The sequence below is a fragment of the Solanum tuberosum genome, unplaced genomic scaffold (assembly GCF_000226075.1).
Source record: "Solanum tuberosum cultivar DM 1-3 516 R44 unplaced genomic scaffold, SolTub_3.0 scf00263, whole genome shotgun sequence".
NCBI classification, from domain to species: Eukaryota; Viridiplantae; Streptophyta; class Magnoliopsida; order Solanales; family Solanaceae; genus Solanum; species Solanum tuberosum.
In genome coordinates, this window is record NW_006239196.1 from 267,515 (window position 1) to 274,506 (window position 6,992).

A 6,992-nucleotide genomic window follows, 5' to 3' on the forward strand; every position below is an offset into this window, starting at 1 on the left:
ATTGATTTCCTTTCTCTTATAAATTAATTCAGAATGTTGGTTAACTAACAGAATTAATTTGGCGCAACTGAATTTATTTGAAATTCATGTGTAACGGTAATCCTTCCGAAAAGTCGTTACTTTCCAAAAATTCGTTACTTTTCCAAACGGTTTTCCTTCCGAAAAATCGTTACTTTTCCCAAAGGACACAATGTTCTGGAAAAAACGGGTCTGAACAGATTTTTCTGAACAGACGCGTTCCTTGCTGCAAATGGCTATAAATAAGAGGTCTTTTTCGTTTTTTCAAGGACTGAAATTTTTTTCCTCTCTGCATACATTTTCTCTCATAAATAAAATTGTCGATCGACAGAGTCTGTGTGTGCTCTTGTTGCTGTTCTTGCGTTCGCTGAAGTATTGAAGTTTGAGGTACCGCTACTTCTTTAACAGGTTAATCCGTTTTATCTTGGGAGAAATTAATCTGCAACCTCGGGTACAGTGAGGGGATTAAATTTCTTAAGGAAACACAGTGGTTTCTGTGGACTCGGATTAAAACTAATTCTGTCTGTTTTATCTTTTTTCTGTTTCTGTATTTTTGACTAACCTGGATACAGGAGATAACAGTTGATTTGAAGTTGAAATTTTATATGGACTTGCAATTGTGGCAGGAGAATAATATACTAAGTTGATATTTAGACATATACATCCCCATTGAAATCATCTTGATAGTCTTAAGATAAGGAAATTGAATCCTTAAGATATATTGGAACCTGACAAACTTGAATCAACAATCCTTGGTTGCATAGCAAGCGGAAAGCCAGTCTATTCCCATGATTACATCGAAGTCTACCATTTCTAACTCGAATAAATCAGTTTACTATATATTACGCAACTCCTATATAAACTCTAGATGTAATAATAAGAACACCAACAAGGGTACTAATAGAGAAATGTTTCATCAAAAGTTTTAGAGCAAAACATGAAGTCATTATTAATTTGTAGTACTATAAATAAAGGTAGAATTAATTAATAATTGTAACTCCAACATATGTTTGACTTATTCCAAAATGAAATCCTAAATGAGTATCACAAAAATACTAAACCTAGAACATATAGTAAATAATTAAATTGCCTAAATGCATATCCATATATGTACATCACATCAAACAGCAACTGTTGACTCCTTGACTCTTTAGTTTCTCTGCTTTCCCTTTCTCACAATCAAGTTGCACTTTTGGCCTTGGAGTTGTAGCATTGATACACCCTGCACCATGCTCTAATTTCCCGTTGTTCTGGTTGTGGTTGTGGTTGTGTCCGTGAACGTGGTTATGGTTATGGTTATGGTTATGATCACGTCCGTGGACGTGTTTGTGGTCATGGTCGTGATCGTGGTCAGACTTTTCACTTTTTGACGTTTTTGATTGTGAAGGTTTATCACCATAATGTAAAAATCTACCATCTCTTCCTCCATAATAGCCTGGCTGATTATCTTCCATTTGTCCAACAAAACTAGAAATCAACATGTTATTTGGTACTCCAAATTTATTACCAATGCTATAATCAATTGGCCTTGAAGGTAAAAACAAGTTAGTTGAACACTCTCCAAATTGCAAATGACATAACTCTGCTTTATTCCTTGCTTTTTTTAGTATTTTCAAGAATTTATTTGGATACACAGTTCCCGATAACTCCATTGTCCCATCTGTGTTCATTCTAAAATTTGTCACTGTTGAAAAAATAAACGCAATTTAGACTAGTTTAACTTATATACAACGACGATTAAGAAAAAATACTCAAAAAGGACTAAAGAAATACCGTCGACGTTTTTTAACACCTTGGCAATAGTCCTTTGCCATCTATCAGCGTTAATATTAATCCTTAAAATACATGTCTGCGCAAAAGAGATAAATCAATCATATGTGAATTTCATATAACACAATATTATACGATATTTATGAGAAAATTAAGGTACAAAGTTTACCATGAATGAAGGGTACTCTTCCATATTCAATTGTTGAAGCTGCAAAGTTTGTATGCATTTTTCAATCTTCATTCGATAAAACAATATAATACAATACAATACAACAATACAGTACATTATAAAATGATAGGTAACAATCATTCAAGCAAATGAAATCGAAAAGGTAGGATTTTCAATTTTGTAGAAATAAAATTTTAATATTTTAATAAAGTTACATAAGAAGCTACCTATAATAACTAGTATTCCTCCATTTCAAAGTAAGTGGTTTTATTTAAGTTGCACACACTCCTCAAAGAAACGGTTCATTCCTAGAAAGTAATAGAAAGTAATATAAGTTTAAGAGATCTGCCCAAGCTAAAAACACCATAATATTTTATTGAATATCATCAAATGAAGAATTTACCAATTAGAAACAATAACAATAAAGAAGAATATAGATCGACGAAAATAGCATATTTTTGCACTATATTATATAGAACAACAATAACATACTCGATGAAATCTCATAAGTGAGATTTGAAAAGGATAAAATGTACGTAGATCATATATCCCTACCTTTGAGATAGATAGTCTAACTCAGAAGAAATAATTTTGTAGAACACTAACTTGTAGAAATGTAAAGATGTAAGCAAATTAACATTGACTAAAACGAGATCATAGATTTAGAGAATAATTACCTTCTAACTGAGATTAATTATTTTGTTTGAGCAAAGTGTTATAAGAGCCTAATAAGGCGGCTCTAATTAATAGAAGATCTTAATTATATTATTTTCGTCTACTAAGTAATGTTTTCCATATATTGTTGGCTTTAGAATAAGAAAATATATATATTTGTTTCCTTTTGTTCCTCTTCCATATCTTTGGCTCGATTTTCATGGTAATTATATTATAGGTAAATCTTTATAATTAACATTACCATATGATTGAGATGGTAACGAAAATGTTATAATAGTTTAAGTTATACTAATAATATAAAGAATATTTACATTATCTATATATATTAGTTATAACTTAAGTTGAAAATGAAATTATTTTTTGTTTGGTTAGAAAAAGCATATCATTATAGGCAGAGACGAAATTATGATTTCAATTTTATGAGTTTTGAATTTTATAATGACGATTTTAAGTGATAATAACCGAATTTAAATTTAATATTTGTACATATCTGTTAATTTGAGCAAAATCTATTAAGCTCGATTGAACCTGCATACAATTGGACTACTAGATCCGCGTTACGGGATGTAGGTAGAGTAATTTTAAAATCGACAATTTCTACTCTTAGAAAATGAAAAGAATTAATCTAATTGTAGATTGAAAATTAATCTAGTTATAGGGCAATTATACCATTCAGAATCCAAAATTGGACTCCCTCTTTTAGTCCTAGGGAAGAAACCTCCATTGCAATGGCATGGATTTCTTTCCCAAGTTTACCCTGTCAATATTTTGCTCGTAATGCTTTGTTTTCAATGGCTTCGGCAGTTGGACAACCTCTTGATGTGGATCGAGCGACCTATGATAAAATACGACCTAGTACTGCAAGGGTAAAAGTTGAGGTGAATCTTTTAAGGATTCTTCCAAAAAGAATTAGAGTTCAATTCAACGATTTAGTCACTGGTGAAATTACAAACGTATGGCAAAAAATCAGGTATGATTATGTACCATATTATTGTAAGAGATGTAAGCATCGGGGGCATAGAGAAGCTGATTGTCGAACTCTCACCGATGGTCAAGTTGATGCCATGGTCAGTGAAAATCATGTTGAAGGAGGAAAATTTCAAGGAGATCTTCGTGATCATCTCAATGCTAAAAAAAACTAATTTAAATAGGCTGGAAATTGGTGAAATGGATGAAACTGTTAAAGATTTAGATGTAGGGGCTGAAAAGAGTGATGTTCAAGATCAAAATTTGGTGCACCAAAATTCTGGCCAGCGCCTAAGCAAAGCAATGTTGGACGACTATTCTTCAGGGAATCAAATGTTATCCTTAATTCCTCAAACTGGTGAGTTTTCGCGGCAAAGTATTTCTATGTGTATTGGTTCCTCGGCAAGTCGAAGTAAATCTCCACGTCTTGAAAATAAGCAACAGGTAACTACTAATCTAGTAGTGCAATCTAATGGATCAAAGGACATTGTTTGTACAAATCCGTTTGAAGCACTCGGGGTGGAGAAGGAATTAGAGTTAATTGATTCTAATCCCTCGAAGGAGAAAACTTTGGTTCGAACCGACCCTCATAATAATATACAATCAGTTAGCACACCAATTGGAGTATGTAGCATGTGGACCGACAAATATGGTAATGTTATGAGTCCTACAGTAGCTAAGGCTATTCAAGAAAGTCAGGCTGCCATGTTACTCAAACCCAATTCAGCGATCAAGCCACCCATGGTCACATTGAGCATCTTAGCTCATGAGGTCACTTCCCAAAATTTGGATTGATGAACATCAAGGTGAATTTGGACAGCTCTTATCATCCACAGGGAATGATAAAATTTTGGCGAAAGGTATGTCACCACTCTCTCAAGCTAATTTTACAAATGATTTGTTAATTTCAAAAGAAAACAACAAGGGGAGATGAGTACTCCTAGGTGGGCTGATTTGGTTGATGAAGAAGAGAATGTTTCACTTCCTCTTTTGAATAGAAAATTGAATCCACAACTCTAGAATTTGTACCTAAAAGTACAACTGCAAAGAAGAATGAACAAGAGGCCTTAGCATCAGGATTTAGTCTAATTAATGCTTATGCTAGTGATTTGGCCGATGATTCTTTTGACGAGGGTGAGGACGAGGATGAGGATGAGGATGAGGATGATGATGAGGATATGTTGGACATATGCTTTGATAAAGTGGCTAGAGATGGGGATATCTCACCTAGGCATCAAAGAAGTGGAAGCAACAAAAACAAAAAAGAAGACACATGGAAGACAACACAGTTGAGATGGTAAAGTGACAGGAGTGTTTGTTCCAAGGCACCTGCCGATGCGACTGGCAAAGCAAAATCATATGACAGTGTCAATAGCTTCAACAAGATCCAATACATTTAAAAAGCAATGATGAAGTATCAAATTTTGTTGGCCATATTTGAAGAAGAAGACAAGAGGCGAAAATACTTCAGATTACTTTAGATGGGCTATCTATCATTTTAAATTCACACATTTGTAAAAGTAAGTTTGAGGTTGATAACTCAACTTTCTTCTTGGATTTTATATTTGTGCATTATTTAAGCATTCTCATTTGTAATATCATCATAGAGTGTATTACGAATTATGTGATGATCATAGAATATCTAGTTCTCTAGCTCTTATTCTCTTCATGCTTGTTAATTAGTAGAGGTCTGTTACCCCATAGGATTGACAAGGTAAGGCTTAGCCCCCCTTGCTTGTACTTATTTCTATTGAGGATTTTTGTTTTAATAAAAAAATGTTAGACGCTAAAAAAAAAAAATCTTGTTTACTTCAACTTATATTAAGATACATTGAACAAATTGATAGTGTCAAAAAAATAATTACACTGGCATATTGTCTTCTTTATCTATTATTATGACAAATAATCGTCTTATTTTCAGTATCACAAAAGTTTCTTTTTCTGAAAGTTATCTGTAAATATCTTTAATGTGATTTGATAACTTAAATATAAAAAATAAAAATAAAAAATACACTTTCAATGCATATAAAAGCTAAGCACAATTTTTTCCCGAAAAAGAGTAATAGATCTTTATACTATGAAATAAATTATATTTGTCCTATACTACTTTTTCAACATATTTATTATTATCATTCAATTTTGAAGTCATTAAATTTTAGAAATAGAAAAATAAAATTATATGCGCTCTATAGATATAGTTTTGCTATGGAGCATCTGATTTGTATAAAATCACAGCGATTTGTATAAATTGCGGTGATTTGTATAAATTAGGTGTCTGTGTCTATGAATATGTTCTTTGTGTTAGACTAAAGTGGCGATCAAGATTAGAAGAGAGAGGAGAGAGGCGAGCGAGAGAGGGCAGAGAGTGGAGAGAGATGAATTGTACATGTATATCGGTTAGATAATTATATATATGTAACTACTATGTATATGTATCAATGATTATGTTTATATCTGCATAAAATTTGAATTTGTATACAATTGAATCGAGTTAAAACATTTGTATTTGTATATCAAATCCCTCTCTCGCTTTATACAAACACAAATTGTACATTGTATTTGTATAATTTGTGTTTGTATAAAGTGTGTGTGTGTGTGTGTGAGAGAGAGAGAGAGGGGCAAAAGAGAATTGGGCATGGGAAGATTTGTATAATTATAAGTGTATAGGATGGAGAGATATGTATTTGTATTTGTATTATACAGTCTCTCTCGTTTTATAAAAACACAAACACAATTTATACATTTGTGCTTGTATAAAAGTGAAAGAGGTGAGGGAGAGAATTGAGAGTGGCAAGTGAGATTCAAGGGAGAGAGACGAGAATGGCAATGTGTTTGTCACGAATTGAAATGAAATGAAACTGTAGCTATAACATTTATTTTAAATTAATAATTTGCTATAATACAGAATTTTCTCTATTTTTTATAATAGATTTGTACCTCAAGATGAGAGCAGATCATCCATGGTAACCAACTTTGATTAGGTTATCAACAGTGGCAAAAAGATGTCAAATATTTTGAAATAAATTTCTAAATGCCCAAACGACTGTTATATATAGTATTATTTGAGCGAGAAGGGAATTAATAAGTGAGAAAATAATTTGAGACGTTCACTAAAAGTTTAAGTAAAAGAAAATGATTATATAAAAATCTCATGTGTTTTATTTATAGATCTAATTATTTTATTAATCTCTCGTGAAGAATCATATAACAAAAATATAACATAAATAACGAATTATAAAATCAAATCTCTCTTAATATTAAAGTCAAAGTAGGAAAATAAGACACATCAAAATTGTGTTTCTTGAGAAAAAAAAGAGTGGATATGAGGACCATAGACTAAATTAGTTATCTAGCCATTTTGAAATTTTATTAATGGTGTCGAGGGAAGAAGGAT